Genomic DNA, 21,281 nt, shown 5'->3' with positions numbered 1-21,281 from the left:
CTTTACCTTTGAGTTGACTTCGCAATATAACTTGGTTGCATTCTCCAGCAGATGCCAGATAGTCACCACAAATGCTTGCATGTACACAGGCAGAGATGAGTGTGTGGGAGAGTGCCAAGGTTTCCTTTGTCACAGTAGGAGTCTTTACTCTGTGCTCGTCTTTTTCTGTCTCATTGTATCTCAGCAGGAATATTATAAGGGCCTCATGCATATCTCCCTGTTCATACCAGCACCATGTAGGTCACCAGGAAGGTTTTTGTCTGCAGAGCTGCTCTTCTTTATTGGTTATAGGCCCCTAGTTGCTCATGAACCAAACACTGTAAGATGAGGAAGAGTTTCCATTATCCATGAGCTTGCTGTTTGGGAAATGACCCTTCGCATCAGGGAGCTCCAGGCTGCCATATTGGTTAAGAAGCAATGCACCTTTGGTGTCAAATTCCCAGTGTTGTCTCAGTAACAGGGTCTCACTTACTTTGTCCGTATTCCTTTAAAAGCTAGTATATGGAGGGTTGGCTTTGCACTTAGCGTCTGCAGCAGGAGCTGTTCGTTAAGAACCTCAGCCTTGCTGGAGAAACCCCAAAGGTCCCATCTTGTCCAGCATCCCAATTCCATCCAGAGACTAGCCAACCGCTTCTAACCAGCCTATCAATGGAACATGGAGGAATCAGCCCTCCTCCCCATCGCCTTGTAACTGGTAGCTAGAGGGATACTGCCGATAGCCATATTTTGAGTCCAGCAGCACCTTAAAAGATCAGCAACATTTTTCAGCATAAAAGCTTTCACGAGTCAAAGTCCCTTTGACAAATTCCATATCCAATGGAGTCAGCTTTGTCTCAGAAAAACCCTCATACCCTTGGAAACTTGTCAGGCTTTGAGGTGCTGCTGTTACTACAAACTACCGTAGCTAACCACTTGAAAATACATCTAGATGTGGAGTTTTTGTTGAGTAATGTTCCATTCATTTCTCTGCTGTCCTCTAAAGCAGTGGCCACCGTAACTTTTTTTCAGTAGCAAATTCCACAGCTTAATTATGCACAGTGTGAATGAGGGCTGCATTATTGTGTTCCCTGCATTTATTGCTCTTTCACCTCAGTTGGATGACTCTGACTCCTTTGTATTATGGCAGGGAGATACCCCACTGCTTCCACGACATGTTATAAATCTTTATCATGTGTCTTTATCCTTCCCCTTATTCATCTTTTCAGAAATAATAAGCCCCAAATTGCTCACTGTAGTATCAATGTAGTAGACTTCAGGGAGGCGTGGGGACTGATGTTTGCCCAGTACAGTGGTACCTCGAAAATCACCAATAATCTGTCTGGAGATTATCGATGATTTTCGAAAATGGTGTATTTCGAGGTACGCCATTTGCATACCCTCAGCGGCCGCTGAAAATCAAGGCGGCCGACGATTTTCGAGGGCGGAAATCGGCGCCTGGCAATCGTCGATTTCTGAAATCGACGATTGTCAAAGGCATCAATTTTCAAGGTACCACTCTACTACATTCCTTTGGGTGGCACAGTTCCAGCCACCAGGCAAACATGATTCCTTATATCCAACTTCAGCGTAGTGCTGTGAGTAAAATTCTAGACATCTCTTGGCTCTTTCTCTAAGGATCATGAGAAATACTACATCTGTCACCTGTTGCATAACACTTAATGGCGATCTTTTCTCCCCACCACACCCGCCCTCCAAGCAGCAGAAGTAATCTTTTCTGAAAATGTCTCCTACCCAGTTCCCAAGGTTCTCTCACACTTGAGGATCATGCCAGGAAATGGAACCCAGGGGGTGGGGGGTTTATACAGATCAAAGGTTATAGCCCCTCATTAAGTTCCATGGGCCACAATTGAGAAGTGAGCAAAGCCAGCTATCACCCTTATCAGTTTTGCTTCCAATCCCAAATAAATTGTCTGACAATTTAGTAATAGATAGTTACAATTTAGTAATAGATAGTTATCATTTGGTGGATCCATATTGCAGTGAGGGTAAGATTCTCCTTACCCAGCAGCGAATGGGTGGGCCTCCAGCAAACATTTTGTCTCTGAGCACAGAACACATTCATCCACCCCACCAAGGTTGCCTGTCATCATCGTGGGTTCTTATCTAATTATAACACAGAACAGACTGGTGGCCAGAAATAAACACACACATAACCTTGTTTCCCAGGCCTTTTGAGGCATAGTTTCGGGCCAGCTGTTGTCTTCTAGCACCCTAGATAAACTGCAAAGGGTTGCATCAGCATAGGAAACCATTTACACAGTTTGCATTAATGCTGCAGAATCACTCTCCTGTCTTTGCTGTGATAGGTCTCCTGCAGTCAAGAGGAGCACCATTTTCAGCCTGTTATTGGCATGAAAAAAAAATGGCTGAAGCTGCTGGTGCTTTTCCCCTCCCCTTTATCCCTGCCTTTGCTGCTGCAAATGAGTCCTTTGGATTACCCAGTCTGCCTTGATGGCTGTTACGGCCGACCAATGGAAGACTTGGCCGAAGAACCTTGCCTGTATCTCTTGAACCAATCAGGGTTGAACCCAAAATAATTTTGGAGCCCTAGGCAGAAAACCTAAATGGCACTCAATCATCCACTCTCATTAATTAGCTTGGGGGTGCAATCTTCTGGGAAATTCACTTCTGCAAACTTCATTAAGATGAGTGGAGTATGTACAAGAGCTTTTGTAGAGCCTTCTGTTCATTTATGGCCCTTTGTTTGTGTCCGTCTCTTGTTTTGCTGGTTAGGCTAATACCCAAAATTCTCCTTCTGAGACAGCTGGGTTACATTGCCATAAACCACCTCTCTCATACATGCTTACATACACGTATGTCGGTATCAGGAATGCCCTTGTACCAGGTACCGTAGGAGCATCAAATAGTTTTCAAAGATTCTTAGTGAAGTGCATATTAACCAGTTCTAGGTTTCAAAAATGGCTAGGAATTCAGTAGTGGGCCAAGACACAGGAATCAGCGAGAATGCTTCTTCTATCAGGAAGAGCAGACTTCTCCCGGCATCAGAGGTAACAAACTACATGTTGAGACAGATAGTTTCTCCCCAGTATTTGCTACTCAAGGAATTCTGGGCTTAATCTTACCAAGCCTAGCAAGCAATGAATCCTTTGTGGAGGTTGTTTAAATTGAACTACAAGAAACTGGCATAACACAGCAAGCCTTGCCCTCCATGGCCATGTAATTTAAACTATGAGACGTCTTGTGAGATGGAAGTGTCCCTTTTGATAGGCTAGAATTCAAAATAGAGATCATTGCCCCGTCTGTGTTGATGTACTCCTCTTTCATTTTAATGGAGAAAGCACATGTGCATAGGGAAAGGCAAATGTGTGGGTCTTTCCCATTGATGATAGGAGGTCCACATGTGCCATGACATTGTCCTGCATGTAAGATGATTTTGGACCAGAAAAACCTCAGTAGAGAACACAGAGGAGGCCTGCAGCCCATAAACATTTCCCATTTCTGTCATTCTAATCTCATTGTCCTGCCATAGTCCTGAGACACTTCTTAAGGCAGTGCCCTGCCATTTATTGTGAGTACAAAATGCAGAATTGCTTTCCAGATTTCCTTCATGGCCCATTTATTTTGGTGTAATAATATGCCTACCAAACTTGAACACTGATGCCTGGCAATAACTTTTAATTTGGAACTGGCATTACTTGTAAAGGATAGAGTAGCTCAAGAAATGTAGTGTGCCCACGTAGCCATTTTTTTTGTACTCTGCTTTTGTACAAAAGCAGAAGAGTGGGAAGTCAGATAAGTTGGGTTTCTCCCCAAGCAGGCACTGCCGATCCTTGGACAAAAGCTACGCAACTTTGTGAGAGGTTTCCACAAATCCATGCTGGCCCTGTGTCTGAGATGTGGCCAGGTGAAGACCAGTGCGGGGTGAGCTTGCTGGTGCTTATGGACCTCAGGAAGATGTTGGGTGCACCTTGGTCTCTGTGAAGAATTGGTCTTGGAGACCTATTTCGAAACTCGGGGTATGGGAGGGAAGGATGACAAAGTGTCCTCTTTGCTGCTTGGCAAGGTGTAGGGGCCACTGTGACTACCTATTAAGGTGGGAGATTGGAACCCATTCCTGATTCCTTGTATTGCTTATCTGTGCATCTTGTAGGGCTGAAATTGCACATAGCCATTTGGGGCAAACTGAGAAGATGCACCAGAGAGGGGTTTTTTCTCTCCTTTGTCCTCCCCAATGCAATACAATTGATATGACTGAAATCAGTTTAAGAGCTTATAAGTAATATATTTTAAGTAATATATATTTTAGTACCTCTGTTACAAAAACAGCCGAGAAAATTTGTGAAACAGATACACAGGCTGTTTGTGTGAGTTTGTTATGTGTGCGCGTGCACAGTTTTGAATGTGGTATTTCCTGACGGGAACTGAAAGCACCTGTATTTGCAATAAATGTTGATGGTTTTGAAGATAAACGAAAAGAAACTGATTTTTGTTGACTAAAAAAAATTATCTTAGAGAGTGCTTAACTTTCATCTGTTGCCTTTTTAAAAGGGACAAATTGGAATTCAGAATATGTATAGAGAAGTTGGGTTGACGCCATTTTAAAAAGTCATATTTTTTCACAAATAATATAGAAAAAAATATTTTACTTAAGAGTTTTAAGTATTTGAAATAAATATATAGGTATGTAAATATACTGTATGTACTTCATATATTCTTTTATTTTACATTTTATTGTAAACAAATGAATATTAAAAAAAAAACTTTGAACTGTTCTGAGCGGAGCCCTCTTCTGAAGTGAATATTGTCATTCTGTCCTTTGAGTGCCCTTTTCCCATGTCCGGAACTGAAAGTGAGAATAATTGTAGCCTCGTGACAGCCCTGTGAGATCAGCTAAGCTGAGGAGAGAGTCATGTGGCCAAAAGCATCCAGTGAACTTCCCCATGTCAAGAGTGCAGCATTTGAGAAAGGACTTTCTGAGTGGGGCCGCTGTCGTGTTTTTCTTCCTTTTGTGGGTGGTGTTCCTTTTGCACTTGAGCCTATAGCTTGTTATACAGCTGCCTCAAAGCATGATCCCATTCAAAGAAGTGTGATGTAATGGTTGAGAGTGCTGAACTAGTGTTTGGAAGACCCAGTCAGCAAGACCCCACTCGTGGCGTAGAAGCTCACTGAGTGATCTTGGGCCAGTCAAACACTCTCAACCAAACCTACCACACAGAGTTGCTGTGAGGATAAAATGGAGCAGAAGAGAAAAATGTCAGCCACTTTGGGTCCCCATTGGAAAGAATGGTGTGGGTATACATGAATTAAATAGATATACATACATATATTACAAACAGGGGACCTGCAACAACTCTTGTCACCCAGCTATTTTCTCTTTCCCTTCCCCGAAAGCCCAATAGTTTCTCTCCTTTTCCTGCTTCCTTCTCTCGTTCCTACCCACCAGCCAACTCACCTTTATTTGCCCTATCCCCCTGTCTTCAGCTTTCCTTCCCCCTGGCAGCCTATCCCTAGAAATCAGGCCCAGATGCATGGTGCCAGACACTGGGCTGAGCTGAGTTGTTTGGTCCAGCCAGGCTGGGCCTAGTTGCATGGGAAAGACTCTGTAAAGACTTTCCCCTGTATCTCCTTTCCCATACTGTTTCCTCCTCCTAAAAGCCCCCGTATCCTCAGCTTTCTATTTCTTCCTGACCACCAACAAACTACCTTTTATTCCTTTATTTTTGTTTGTGTCCCACATTTCTCCCCAGTGGGGGACTCGGGCTCCTTCCGCACATGCAGAATAATGCACTTTCAAACTGCTTCCAATGCTCTTTGAAGGTGCGCGGAATAGCAAAATCCACTTGCAAACAGTTGTGAAAGTGGTTTGAAAACGCATTATTCTGCGTGTGCGGAAGGGGCCAGAGTCTCTTATTCTCCTGCCCTCCATTTTACTTTCAAAAATGCTGTGAGGTAGGTTAGGCTGAAAGAGTGTGACTGGCCAAGGTCACCCAGTAAGCATCCACAGGAGAGTGGGGATTCAAACCTGAGTTTCCCAGATCATAGCCCCAACACTTTTACCACTGTATCACATAAGCTTCCCATATTTAACCGTATTATTAATTAACTTCATACATTCCCCACCTTTATATCCAATAGGGTAACAAACCGGCTTTCTTCCTCTTTTCCATTTTTATCCCCACAACAGTTCTGTGAGGTGATTTAGACTGCAAGTGTGTGGGGCTGACCCAGTGAGCTACCACGGCAGAGTGGTGGTTTGAACCTCAGTCTCCCAGAAACTAGCCTGAAACACTAAGCCCCACGCCACACTGGCTTTGGCGGGTGACTGCTGTTGAACAATAGCAAGCAAGTCATCCAGTCCCTTGGTAGCAAGTGCGCTTTGTGGATATTGCTGGTGGGCTGGCCCCAATAAGTTCTCCTTTAAAGGTCAAAACACCCCTGGAAAGGACCCTGCCCTTCCCCCCACTTTTTACTGATAAGAGGGTGAATAATAGAGGTGGATAAGGCAAGGTAACACATCCTTTGTGCCTGACCATACATCCATGTTGCTTATCCTTGGAGGTAGAAATCAAAGAAATGCACCTTCCTATGTAAAAGCATAAGGTCAACAGATGGGTTGAGCTCTGCAAGTGGAAATTGCTCTTATTAATATTCTCTGAATGACTTAACCGTCTTGTGAGAGAATGGCCTTTCTCACTGTGAGAATTTATTCCCTGCATGCTCTCTACTTATGGCTGTAGCCTCTATAAAAAGCTGGATCATGGTTTGGAGAGAAGATGGAACTTTCTACTAGCACATGGTGTGCCACTTAATGCAATAGCAGCTGGGTTCTGCCCACCAGGAGAGGACAGAATTACAAAATGTTTTATGGATTACAGATAAAAGGGCTTTTTAAATCTCAACCCAGCAAGATGATCGCAAAGATACCAAAGTCAATGGTATCAAACCACAGGTTGGGCAACCAAGGCAAAAACCAGGTAGGAAGCAAGACTGAATAGTATCTGAGATCTGCTGGAGGTGAATTATCACCACACTGCCAAAATTTGGCTTAAATTGCTCAGATCACCTTGTGACAGCTGCTTCTTCCCTTCACAATGTGTTTAATACCTCTTATGATCCAGCTCTCCAGCATCCTTTTGCTCTCAGCCTCAAAGCAAAATGTCAGATGACACATCAAGTCATCCTCAGTTTGTGCTTGCACAGAGGACCACTCAGTTAATAACAGTTATTGGTAAGTACGATGTTGTTTATTCTTGTTAGTCATTAAAATCAGATTTTCTGTGACAGCTGCAGCAGACTGGCATGGCTACTTCCCCGGAAATTTATAAGATTGTAAGAAACTTTGGGCATATTTTTTTGGAGAAAGCAGCAAACACGTATCTGAAGCAAAAGGAATTGAGCTGGCATAGCTGCAATGGAATAACTTCTGCCACATCCACCTTGGTCTTAATAATATACATCAAGTCAGCATGCTTTTTACTTTCCCTCAACTCTTTTTTTTAAGCCCATATGCCACATCAGTGTGTCTCTCAGGAAGTGACGGACATGTAATTAAAACACTAATACCCTTTGAATGGATGAGAAACATTTCAAAAACTAATGTTCAAAACAGCACTAGCATTTGAACTGCTTGTGTAAAGTAGAATTTCCAACGACTAACATATTTGTCCCAACACATATCTGATCCTAAGTGTATGACGTAGAAGTGCTGTTGAAATCATGACTGGAGAGCCAGACAGCATTGATTTGTGATGTGACTGCCCAAATTAAAGATGCTGTCTTCAAGGGATTGTGGGAAGTGGTTGTGGGAGTCCCTCAAGAGATATCATAATCTCATCATTGCCTGACAGAAGTTCAGAAGTGGTAATGTGCCACATTTCATAAGATGTTCAGAAAGTCAGCTAAGGGGCACATCAGGGGTTTATAGAATTACGCCTGGAGTATCAGAAAGCTGATAGATTTTTTTTCTCCCTCAGCTGTAATTGAGGACACTCGGAGTTGAGCTGTAGATTCAGGATACACAAAAGGAAATACAGTACTTAGCAAGTAATTACTGGAATTGATTGACAATGGATGTAGTGATAGCAATGAACATAGGTGACTTTAGAAGAGGGTTAGATTCTTGGAGGAAAGTTTATCAATGGTGAGTAAAGTAAACCTCAAATACAGAGATAGCAGCCTGTCAATACCAGTGCTAAGAGATAGCATCGGGGGTGGGGAGTGGGGAGCCTTGGTCTCTAGGACCTGTTTGTTCAAGAGCAATTGGTTGGCTGCTTCATGAAAGGATGCCATGTGACCTTATTTAGGGGAGGAGGCTGTGCTATGAGGATACATCCTTACGTGACAGCTTTTGGGAGCTGAAGTAGGAAACAGGCATGGGGCACAGTCCATTAGGAAATTAATGGGGAAAGGCTGTGACTTAGTGGGAAGTAAACTCCTTTGCTTGTAGAACATCCCAGATTCAATTCTTGGCATTTCCAGTGTTGAAATGATCTGGTTGTTACCAGCCAGCACATGGTGGAGGAGGGGAGGATCTGCTTTCAAAGCCGTGCTCCTGCCCAACCCGCCAACCTTGTAGGGTGGCCTAGGAATGCAGTGCCAAGATGGAATGCCATCCTCTGCATTAGCTCAGTGTCACCCACGAGGACAGAAAAACCCACCTGGACTAGCCCTTGCCAACATCCGTCCTACAAAATAACTTGCCTCACCTCTTCCTAAAGAGAGCAGCAAGAGACAATGGGTATCAGCCTTTTACAAAGCCAGTTCCCAACTCTACCCCTGACTTACATGCCCTGTGAGACAAAGGATATGCTAACAAGGATTTCATCAAGAGTTCATGTGAAAATACTAATCTCATCTTCTGGTTTCTGACTAACCTCTCCCAACACCACCTTTATTTACATCGGCTTTGTCCCAAAGCTGTGATTAGGTGAGCTTCCCTCTATTTTCTGACACTCCCTGGTGTCCAACATTAATTTTAAGTGCCCACCATTTAACAAGTGTTCACCTTTTCCCTAAGAATACAAGGACACTTCTTGGTCCTGTAAAGATTAAGATCTCTTAGCATGGCTAGAGGGCCCTATCTTCCCTATAAATTAGCTGTAAACCTTGCAGTCAGTGCTCAGCATTTCTGGATTAAACCTCTGGTCTAACCCAGTTGTGCCCAGTGTACTGCCTTGATTCAGTTACACTGCCTGCCATCTTCCTACACTGTCTTCTATCAGAGCTCCGCACATCTTGCTGGACTCATTCGACAAATCCTCTTTTAGATCACGTAATTATCTCTTTATTCCCCCCCCCCCCCAAATCTCTTGCTTTTCCAAATCTTTCCCCTCAACACTATATCTCAGGACTGTGTGAATTCTCTGCTGTTTTGATTTGTGTATGTTTATTATTTTTGTCCTTTTAATACGAATTGTTAAACTTTCACCCTTGTTTCCTGTGGATTTCTGGCAGACACCCATCTGTGTAAACTTTGGTGACAAAGATCTTGAGCATACCCAACCTCTCGATAAAGCACACTCTGCCCTTGCTAATTCCCCCACTCTCAAAGGGCTAAAGGTAGTAGGGAAAGTAAAAGACTTCCATGCAAGACCTTGAAGAGCTGCTGGCAGTCATAGTGGACATTACTGACATTGATAGACCAATGCTTTGACACAGCATATGGCAGTTTAGTATGCATCCAATTTTTCTGATGAAAGACCTAAGGAACAGCTGAACAAGACCACAGCAAAGCTACATTCATTTCAATGAGTTTTGTGTTAGAGAATTTCCCGATGGACTGTTTGGGTTTGAACCCACACTCTGCCATGGAAGCTTTCTGGGTAACATAAACTAGTCACCCTCTCTCAACCTAATCTAGCCAGTGTGGTATAGTGGTTAAAAGTTGTGGACCCTAATCTGGAGAAGAGGGTTTGATTCCCCACTCCTCCCCATGAGTGGTGGACTTCTATCTGGTGAACTGAATATATTTCCCCATTCCTACGCATGAAGCCTTCTTCTGGGTGACCTTGGGCTGGTCACAGTTCTCTCAGAAATCTCTCAGCCCCACCTACCTCACAAGGCATCTGTTGTGGGGAGAGGAAGGGAAAGAAGTTTGTAAGTCACTTTGAGACTACTTATGGTTGAGAAAAGCAAGGCATAAATCCAAACTTGTCATCTCTCTTCTCACAGCGTTGCTGTTGTAAGGATAAAATGGAGGAATGAGAGACCCATGATGTCAGCTGCTTCCGAGCTTCCCATTGGGGGAAAGCAGATATAAATATCCCTTTAAAAATTGTACCTCTGGGACCAGATTGCCTTGGATGTATAAACTCTCATAAGGTCTCTCAAACTGTGCAATCAGAACAAGGTTTCTGTACCCCATTTAAGATGGAATTTGATTTTCCATAGAACCACTGTGAGACTTAAATTGTAAAGCTCAGAAGTAGGAAAATGCATTCACTGCATAGCATGGAGGGCAGCTTTGTTAACAATCCCCCTGAACTAAATGCCTCTCTTTGTAGCCTCCTGAAATTGGACTGTTGGCGTGGGCGTGGGTGGAATACCAGCTGGAGATCTTTGCCAGCATATTATTGGATGCGGCTTTGCTTTAAAGCATGTCCCTGTGCTGCATCATAGAATATACTATGTGTCATGATGGCAAACCACATTATGGACATTTCTCTGGCCCACATGCTAGACATTTTCATCCAATTCTCTCCTGCCCACCTAGGTAAGATGTGGCCCAGCAGCAGGATAGTGAGGCTTTGTTTCACTTTGCTGCTCCAGTGTTGTAAAAAAAAACTGCACTGCTGCAGCGTGAAATTGAAACGTATCTGCTCTATGTAAATGACTGCGCGCAAAGCATTTAACATGGGAATTAGCTCTCATTTTATTTTTTTACAAAGGTGTATCCTTGCAATGTATGACTCAGTTTCTCATTGGCGTTATGTATGCATGGTATGCTGGGCCTTGATTTGTGCCATTTATTGTGGCATAGATTATTCTGTTTGATCTCTGTGGGTGGGGCTAGTAAGTGAAGGACTCTGCCTTTGATGAAAAGGGTGGCCACCATAGCCTTCCAGACCCTCTTTGCTCTCTGAGTGTTATGCCTTGAGTCACTCACTCCTTTGTGCTCCAAAGACCCCATGATTTCTCCTCTCCTGGCATGTTGCATAGGCCTAGCCACGGTAGTCTGGACTGGAGGGTGAGGAGGTTGTGGATCTGAATGGAGGTTGACACATGGTGCTGCCTTATATGCATCAGACCATTTGCCCATCAAAATCAGTATCGTCTACTGAGACTGGCAACAGCTCACAGAGGTCTCATGCAGAGGTCTTTCACATCACATCACCAGGTCCTTTCAACTGGAGATGACAGGGACTAAACCTAGGACCTTCTGCAGGCAGAGCAGCTGCTGTACTACTGGGCAATGGCCACCTTTCCTGGGCATCAGCCCCACCCATTGAGCCACAGTCCTCATGTTGGGGACCACTGGCCTAAACTGAGAAAAAGGAGTGCTCTGCCCTGTCACATTACAGGAGAGAACAGAGAACATAGCTAGTTCAGCCTGGCTTCACCTGACCTTTGACCTGTTTTTCAGATAGTTGAATACTGACGTAGGCTGTTTGTGGAGCTCAAAAGTGTTTCATGGTAGTTTCTTAATTTCACTGAGACCAAGAGAAGCCAGGAAACCACTGCATGAGAAAGCACAACTAAAGACCCCCAAGGGAGGTCAACACAATGACGGAATGGCAGGAAGGCAGGGGGTGCATTGCACACGGGCGCATGCCTGGGGGGCAGAAAATCGCCCTTGGCCCCTCCCCCTTTTCCTTGCAGTCCCCCCACACAGCCCCCTGCCCCCTTTCCACATTTACCTTAGTTCCTATTCTTTTTCTAGTACTTTTTCAGGCTGAAAAAAGCGGCCTCTTCGCAGTTCAGGCTCAAAAATGGCCTGAGGAACCACAGTTTTCAGGAGACCTTGGGGCTCACAAGGTCTCCTGGAAAGTATAGTTCCTCAGACAGTTTTTAGCCTGGACTGTGAAGAGGCCACTTTTTTCAGCCTGAAAAAGTACTAGAAAAAGAAAAGGAACTAAGGTAAATGTGGAAAGGGGGGTGGGGGGAGTGCCATCGGGGGGCTGCGGGGCGTCATGGGGGCAGAAAAAACACACTGTGCACCAGGCGCAGTTTGGCCCAGCTACGCCTCTGGATCAACAGAGTCAGCTCGAGATATTTTGCTATCCCCAGGCTGCGACACCTGCCACATGATCAACTGTGCACACCCAAAGCAAAATGTGATCTCTGAAATACTGCCAGGGACCTAGGGGCGCATCTCTTGGATCATATGCTGCTCCATGAAAAACAAGGAACTAAAAAAAAGAAGGTATGAGTAGAAGTGGTTTGCCATTGCCTTCCTCTGAGTAGCAACTCCAGTCTTCCATTTAAGTATGGACCATGGATGAACCTGCTGAGCTCCCAAGCCCCGATGAGCTCCAGCCAAACGGGGCTAATTAGGCTTAAAAAAAACCAGGGGAAAATGTGGCCCCTATTCACTCCAATAATTATAGTGAATACAGTGTATGGAACAGAGTAGATTCTTGCCATTCACAGGGCATCAAACCATTTCCTGAAAAATGTAACAGTGTAACAATTATGAACAGAGACAGTGTAGTGTAGTAAATGGCAGGCTGAAAGTTCACAGATTGCTCACAAAAACATCTAGGGGCCCTGTTGGATGTCCCCCCTGGTTGTCTGGGGGACGAAGGAGAATGGAAGGTGCAAGAGAAAGAGGCAAAGACGACGACGGTTTTCTAGTTTTAAGCCACTGCAACAGATGGAATTGACCATCATCCCTATGGAGGCAGAAACCCCACAGGAGATTGGCTGTGATGTCAGCCAAGCATTTTTCTTTGTGCCATTGTACTTTGCATTCTAAGGAGAAAAAAGCAAGCAGCTTAATGTTGGAAAAAGTTCTATTAGCAATGCTCTTTCCTCTTTTTTTGCTGAAATCTGCATTTTTAATGCTGATCAGCATACTTCTTTTGCCCTCCCCCCTTTTTAAAACAACTGCAAAGATCAAATGATGTCTCAGATGACACGATGCACATACCTCTTCTTGCTCAATAAAAAAATATTTTGTCTGCGCTGCTTAAAAGAGGACAAAGGAAACACGGTTTTTTCCCCTGTTTAAAAAGGTGATGCTTCTAGTTGGCACAGGTAGCTGGAATGTAAATTGCTTTAGCCTGTTTGTCTGATAGGAAATGGCCCAACCTTTGTGCAGCTTGGTTCCCCTATCTGTCCTGAAAAGATGGAAGGGATGCAACCACCTTGGATCTAATCTGTCCCATGTTATACCCATTCCTAGATACAGACAAAAGCACAAGTCTCTCTATAGCCAGATCCAGGGCCAAATCAACATCCAGTGATGGAGGAAGAGGATCAGGCTGTCTATCATTGGTCCCCTGGGATGCCAGCCTCCAGGTGGGACCTGGGGATTCTCCAGAATTAGAACTCGTCTTCAAACTGCAGAGATCAGTTCCCCTGGAGAAAAAATATGCTTTGGGAGTGGAACCTATGACATTGTACTCCACTGAGGTCCCTGACTACCCCAGCCTCCATCTGCAAATCTCTAGATGTTTCCAAGCCTAGATCTGACAGCCCTACAGCCCCCCGCCCCATCCCCTGTTGGTAGCCAGGGGGACCTGGCAGCCCTAACCCACCCCAGCCCAAGCCACTCTAGAAAATGGTGCCTAGCCAAGATTTGGGGGGCTTCTGTATGCCCTCCAATGTGTAATAGCCGTATGTCTCTCAGACTTCTCCTTTTATCTTCTTAGCTCTTCCCCCAACCATTATTAATTCATTTTATCTTTGTTATCATGTTTATGCTGATGATCTTGAGCTGTATTTTTCCTCTTCTTTAATGACCTTTCTTATTTCCTTAACATTACTTCCTGTTCAGCTGCCATTTATTTATTTATTTATTTATTTACTCACTCACTCACTCACCCACTCACTCACTCACTCATAATTCGATTTCTAAACCGCCCTCCCCCGAAGGGCTCAGGGCGGTGTACAACATTAAAACTATACAATATACATAGAAAATCAAATCAGATTAAAAACATTGCATCTTGTACATCATCTTATTGTCTCAGAAAGGAAACTTTTTGGTCAGTCTTTGTGGGTGGCTTCCTGTTTTCCGCTCTTGAAACTGAGGATCTATAGTTGTAACCTCAGAGTTATTTTTTGTCTTTCCTTCTTTCTGTTACGCCACCATCATCCTGCTGTTCTCATTTCCAAACACTGTTCTATTCCTACTCCAAAATACTGCTTGTTGTATTGTGTGCTGCCTCAGTTGGCAGGATGTTCTTTCAAGTTTACCCTATTCTCCTTTCCCAGCTTCTTCCTTTCATTCTCATATCTGCTGACCACCTTGTTGGGCTGATCTTATTTCCTTTTATACTTTTCTTCTTCATTATTACACTTTCCACATTACATCTACATATCTGCTCTTTGTTTTCATGCACTTATAATAACTTGTCTATCCCACTCTTTTCTTTGCCCTCCTTTCAATGGAACTGAGTCCTAATTCTGCTTCTTATATTTCTCATCTCCATCTTTGTTCTGTTCCTGTGGGCTCTCCTGCCTCTCAACGGGGTGAGATCTCCATCCAAAGGCAGAGATGTTTTGAAAGAATGAAAATTCATCACTTAAGTCAGTTGTTTCCAAACTTTTTTGGGCTACTGCCCCCTTGATTCCATAAACTCATCCCCACTGCCCTATTATAAAGCATTATTCGAAATAGTGGTTTGCATGACTTTCTAAGGAAGATAATAACAATTAAATTAAAAACAGTAACAATTAATTGCTTCTGAACATCTCTTGCCTTGAAAAACCCTACAACAGTGGTGGCAAACCTATGGCATGGGTGCCAGAGGTGACACTCAGAGCCCTCTCTGTGGGCATGTGCAAACAGAGTCCCCCCCACACACACATATCTAGGCTGGCCTGGGCAGCTGGGCTTGATTATTAGCATTAAACCTAAGACCTAGTTTTGGAAAAGCAGTGTAGGTAACCCTGTTAAGTGCTGTTAAACCCCACTGATTTTCATGTGAAGAACTAAAGCGCAATCCTTTACCTGGGAGTAAGCTCGGTTGCTGGCAATGGGGCTTGCTTCTGAGTAAACCCTCCTAGGGTCGTGATTCACCCGTTGGAAGAGTTGCACGGTTGCTTCAAAGTAAACTCACCGACTACCACCAAGCTTACTCCTGAGTAACGCACACTTTGGAGTCAACTTTTGGAGTGTCCGGCCACTGAAGTGCCCCCTCCCTTTTATTCCTCCGACTTGGAGTTCCTTTGCCATCTAGGGGACCCACTTTCCTGTTTTGTTTCCCCCCCTCTCTCTGGGAGAGTTTTAATTGGGGTTTATCGCTGACGCCGTCTTTGTTAATTACTGCTGTGTTTTAATCTAACTTAATCTAATTTTAATGGGGTTTTGTTTGTATATGTTGTATGAGGAAATTATGCTGTGCACCGCACAGAGCCCTCCGGGGGTAGGGCGGTATACAAAACTCATAAACAAACAAACAAACAAACAAACAAATAAATAAACCATTTTTTCCTAAACTAAAACCTCAGTATTCAGGTTTAATTGCTGTGTTGGCACTTTGCGATAAATAAGTGGGTTTTGGGTTGCAATTTGGGCACTCGGTCTTGAAAAGGTTCGCTATCACTGCCCTACAGGGTCACCATAAGTCAGCTGTAACTTGCTGTGAGGATAAAATGGAGCAGAGGAGGTTTCCTGGAGGCTAATGTCAGAAGCAAATTCCCAAAATGCTGAAAATCCAGCCAAGCCTCTTGCTGCCTTTAGTAAATAATTTTCAGTTGCCCCGTTAAGGCCTGATTTAAAGGTGATTCTGGCATGCAATAATTGCTGACATGTTCAAGGTTGCAGAAGGCTAGCATTTAGGGATGACAACCTCCATGTGGGACATAGGGATCCCCTGCACTTACAGCTCCTCTCCAGACGACAGAGATCAGTTCCCCTGAAGAAAAGGGATGCTTTGGAGGGTGGACTCCATGGCACTGGATCCCACTGAGATCCCTGTTCTCCCCCAGGCTCCACCCTCAAATCTTCAAGTTTCCCAACCTGGAGTTGGCAACCCTACTCCTTCTTCCCCCACTGATGGCCAAGGGGGACCTGGCAACTGTACTAGTGTTCTGTTTAAATACGTGCAATACATGCATTGTTAGAGTGCCAGGCCAACACCCCCAGGCCATGCTCAAGATCTCTGCCATGCTGAACACACGCTGTGGCCTATTTAACAAGATGCTGGATGTGCAAAGAGTTGTGAAGGTAAGTGCTTGCCCACCGGGATCACATAGCAAAGGAGGAAAGAAAATAGCCAATTGTGTCCCACAAGGGCCCCTTTGAAGTTTTCTTGCTGATCCTTGCCCACATCTGATGGATTGGCAAAACTGCAGCCTCGACTGGAGGGATTTCTGTAGATTGCTGTGCTGTCTAACAACCTTGCTGACCTGACTGTTTTTGCCATTTGTAACTCCCAAATTGAGCCTGTTTCCCAGCCACACACTTAATTAAGTTCCTGTAATATATAACAATGCTTGCTCTTTCTGTCCGTAGTGGCACTTGCTTATTTTTTTCCTTAAGTCAGCTGTGGTTAGCCTCATTTCCTTCCTTCACTGCTACCCCCACAACTCCTCTCCTATCTTTAGTTTGTCATCTGTGCCTGCAAAAGCAAGGTATTAAACATGACTCCACAAATTAGGCAGACTTACAGCCACAGTGACATCTACTTATCTCCTAAAACTTCCTGTACTCAGGTGCTATTTACAGGGTCCCCCCCACACACACACGCACGGACAGCTGTTTGAGACTATTTGACTAAGTAATTGTGCCATACATCAATCTCAGGGGAAAACAGACAAAATCTGGCACTGTACATTACTATTTTACTAGGGTTTGTAAAAACATTAAACATACCCAATTAATATGAATAACTTCAGACCTTCATATGAATTTTTTTGATATTATTAGAATGGCAAAACTCCAGAATGATTCTACAACATTATAAAAATTGCAAAACAAAATCGCAAAATGATAGCGGGTCTGGATAATGTCTGCATACTCTTACTAATTCACATTACAATATAGCTATGGGATTTTACAGTAAATTTTTATCCCACTCTTTCCCAAGGAGTCCAGGCTTCTTCCTTTTCCCATTTTATCTTCATAAAAGTCTAGGAGTGAATAGTTGGCCCAAAGTTATCCAGTAAGTTTTGTGGCAAAGAATTTTAGTCCAGGTCTCTTTGGGCCCAACACAATACCTCAGCCAATTCACCTCAAGTGCCCACCTGTAGATTATGATGATGATAATTTGACAAACCATCCTTTCTGTGAAGCAAAAAGCTGATCTTGGCTTTTTCCCACCTCAATGGAGCAGGAAGATTTTTAGAAAAACCGAGGAGGCATCACCTTTGCACCTATCTGTCTAGACGAGGGAGCATCTAGTCAGGAAAATAATTGCTTCCATTGTAGGAGGATGCTTGGCTTGCATAACCTCACAGCATTTTGTGACTGGGCCCATTCCAGCACCCCATGGCAGCCATTTTGTGGTGGCAGCCACACTCCGTTCTCAACATTTTAAAGGTGTGCACAAATCGACTCTACAATACTGGGGACACTCTTGCTCTAACTGCTACACATCATTGGATCTCTGCTGACTGGTTTGCTATAATGTAATATGAACATTGGGCATTTAAGCTCTACAGATGCCAGAGGTGTCATCTTTCCCTACTCTTGGTCATTTTGCTCTCTGCTCATTATGTCATGATGCGTATAACACTTAGGTCTTCGCTCACAAGCTGATATTTGGTGTATACTAAAGAAAGCTAGATGAAAACGGTTGCAGTTTTCCTTTATCCTGTTTCAACCCATCTGAAACAGAGGTCTTCTGCTGAAATTATTTCACACCAGGCCTTCCTGTTCTGAATCCATATACCAGGATTCCTCATCTACAGTCATTCACTTCCTATCCCACCCAGTCTTACCAATGCCATGTAACACTTTCTACAGGAAAGAGGGTTCTTTGTTTCTCCAGCTTATCAGGCAAACCCTATACTCAGTTTCCTGCTGTCTGGGAATGTCAACATTTTCATCTAAGGAAACTCAAGACAGTGGAACAAAGAGAGCAGGAAGGATCTTTGGAGGTTGTGCTCTTTATGGTATGGTAAATCCAGCTTTGCAATATTTCAAGATCAAACATACAAACAGCCACTTTTAAATGATTTAATTAAAACCTGATAAAAAGGCTTTCGGTACAATGTCTTCAACTGCATAATTATGCTATTGTGAGTCACTGGAGGATGATAGGATGCCACCTGGGTTTTTTGTCTCACAGATTGCTACTGCATTTAATCTCTTTATCTGTCTGAGTAAACGCAAAGCCAGAGTTAACCTGCCTGCACACCCAAGCAACCATCTACAAATTGTTTTGGCTGACTGGCTGCTGGTGGACCTTGTGCTAAAGGGGGCTTTTCACATGGGTTGTGGACTCTAGTCTGGAGAACTGGGTTTGTTTACCCCTCCTCCAGTGGTAGGATTCAGCCTATTCGCACCTATTTGGTAGAACCGGTAGCTAATTTTTTTGTCTAGTTCAGAGAATGGTTGTAATCCCACCACTGAGTCCTTTCAGAACCTGTTGTTAAATTATTTGAATCCTTCCACTGCCCTCCTACACTTAAAACCTGCTGGGGGACCTTGGGCTAATCACAGAACTCTCTCAGCCTCATCAACCTCACAAGGTGCTTGTTGGGGTGGGGAGGTGGTTGTAAGCTGCGTTGAGTCTCCTAAAGGTAGAGACAAGAGCGGTGTTAAAATCTACTCTTCTGTATCATCTGATGCCCTTCAGTACTAGTCGTTTTGTTTTTAACCACCAACAATGTGTCAGGTGCTATGCACCCCTATAGTAGAGCCTCATCTGAAATGCTGCATACAATTCCAGCCTCTATATCTCAAAAAAGGATACTTCAGAACTAGAAAAAACACAAAAGAGGGCATCCAAAATGATTAAGGGGTTAAAGTGCCTTTCCTATGAAGAAAGATTAAAGAGGCTGGGATTTTTCAATTTAGAAAAAAGGTGAATATGGGGGGTGGGGGTTGATAGAAGTTTATAAAATTATGCATGGGTTGAAGAAAGTAAACATAGAAAACATTTTCTGCCTTTCACTTTGGAACTTGGGGCGCCCAATAATACTGGTAAGTGTTAGATTCAAGATGGGTGAAATGAAGTATTTCTTTACTCATTTAGTAAATTATGGAAGTGTGGTGATGTATGCTAGCATATGACTTGAAGAGGGAATTAGATTCTTGAATTCATGGAACATAGGTACTTTAACGACTACGAAGCAAGATGGCCACAGGAATTGCATGGCCAGAGGAAATAAGCCTCTAAATAGCAGCGTAAGGAGGTAGCATGAGGCAAAGGGTGTAGCCTTTGTGCTGTTAGTTGGACTTCCATGGCAACTAGATGGATGCACTGTATGTGGGACTGAATGGACTACTGGTCTCTTCTTAAGTTCTAAAGTCCCCAGGAGCAGGGGCCACATTGTTCAGTGTTGATACCATCTTCTTCCCATGGTGCCAAAGACAAGTCAATGCACTAGAAATGTAACATTAGAGCTTTAATTATTTTGCTCCTTTACAGTGCCACAGTGCCACATCCTGGCAGCTTCACTCTTTTTGCAGGGCTAAGCAAGGGTGGGAAAAGTTCCTTAGGGCTTCTCTCTAGTCCAGGAGTGTTACAGTCTGAGTATTTATTTATTTTTATTTATTGTTTAAGCTTTTACACCGCCCCATCCCCAAGGGGCTCCAGGCAGTGTACAACATGAAATATAGATAAAATAAGTTATAAAATCTTTAAAACAGCGATGACAATAACAATGATAATAATAATGGAGGCGTCCAACCAACCCCATTTTTAAAATTCTCCCCAAAAGAGAGGGGGGGAGGGCGGCGAGTCACGTTGGATGATGGCCAAGATGAAAAGGCCAGTTGGGGGGCACCATTTCAGAGGCTGGTCTCTCCAAAGGCCCGGCGGAACAACTCTGTTTTACAGGCCCTGCGGAACTCGTTAAGGTCCCGCAGGGCCCGGACAGCCGGAGGAAGAGTGTTCCACCAGGCCGGGGCCAGAGCCGTAAAGGCCCTGGTCCGCGTGGAGGCCCGCCGCATCATTGAGGGGCCAGGGACCACTAATAAATTAGCCTCCACTGAGCGGAGAGGCCGTGCAGGGACATACGGGGTGATGCGGTCTCGAAGATACGAGGGTCCCAGGCCGCGTAAGGCCTTAAAGGTCAACACTAGCACCTTGAAGATGATCCGGAACTCTACTGGGAGCCAATGCAGCTGATCTGGAACTCTACCGGGAGCCAATGCAGGAGATTTGTTGCTTGCTTGCAGGCCCAACTATTTATTCCAGCTGAGCTGCTGCTTCCTTGACTCTGCAACTGAGCCTTTCCTCAGGACTGTGCCCCTGCTCCACCTCTTCTCCCCCAGGAGGTTGGGTGCCCGGGGCTGTGACAGGCTGCCAGTCACCAGATCCTTGAGGTCTCATGGAATTACAACTGAACGCAAGACTACAGAGATCAACTGTTCTTGGGGAAATCAGAGCTTCATTAGATGGAGCCTGTGGCATCACATCTCTGCTGAACTCACTCCTAAAACTGCACTCTTCCAAGGCATTATCTCCAAATCTCCAGGAATTTTCCAAGCTACAGTTGGCAACAACACTATGTTTTGAGGGCTTACAACACTGGATTTCAGCCAGTATTCATGACCCATAAGGGAGTTGCTTCTAGAATTCATCACCATAATGGCATTGATGCCATTTGGAAATGGGGCTAAGAGGATTACTGTACATGAAAATGGTTTGAAACTACATTTAGTTCAGAAAGCACCAACAAAAGTCATAGCTGAGACTGACTAGAGTGATTTTCTAAAACTCATATTTATACTGGCTAGCCTTCTTTCTGAATTTATTTGAAAGTGCCAGCATTGACCTATTACCCTGCAATGATTTTACAGTGTGTGTGTGTGTGTGTGTGTGTGTGTGGTATGTTTATGAGTGCGTTTAAACTGAAAGCTGAGTTGGAGAGAGACCAATATGAGTGTCTGATTCTAGAGTGTGCCTGTGGGAGGGCTGTGCTGGACTGGCAGAAGACTTATTAGGCCCCTTCCACACATGCAGAATAATACACTTTCAATCCACTTTCATAATTGTTTGCAAGTGGATTTTGCTATTCCGCACAGTAAAATCCAGCTGCAA

Source organism: Sphaerodactylus townsendi, linkage group LG01, assembly GCF_021028975.2.
Source record: "Sphaerodactylus townsendi isolate TG3544 linkage group LG01, MPM_Stown_v2.3, whole genome shotgun sequence".
Lineage (NCBI taxonomy): Eukaryota > Metazoa > Chordata > Lepidosauria > Squamata > Sphaerodactylidae > Sphaerodactylus > Sphaerodactylus townsendi.
This window is presented reverse-complemented; position numbering follows the sequence as displayed.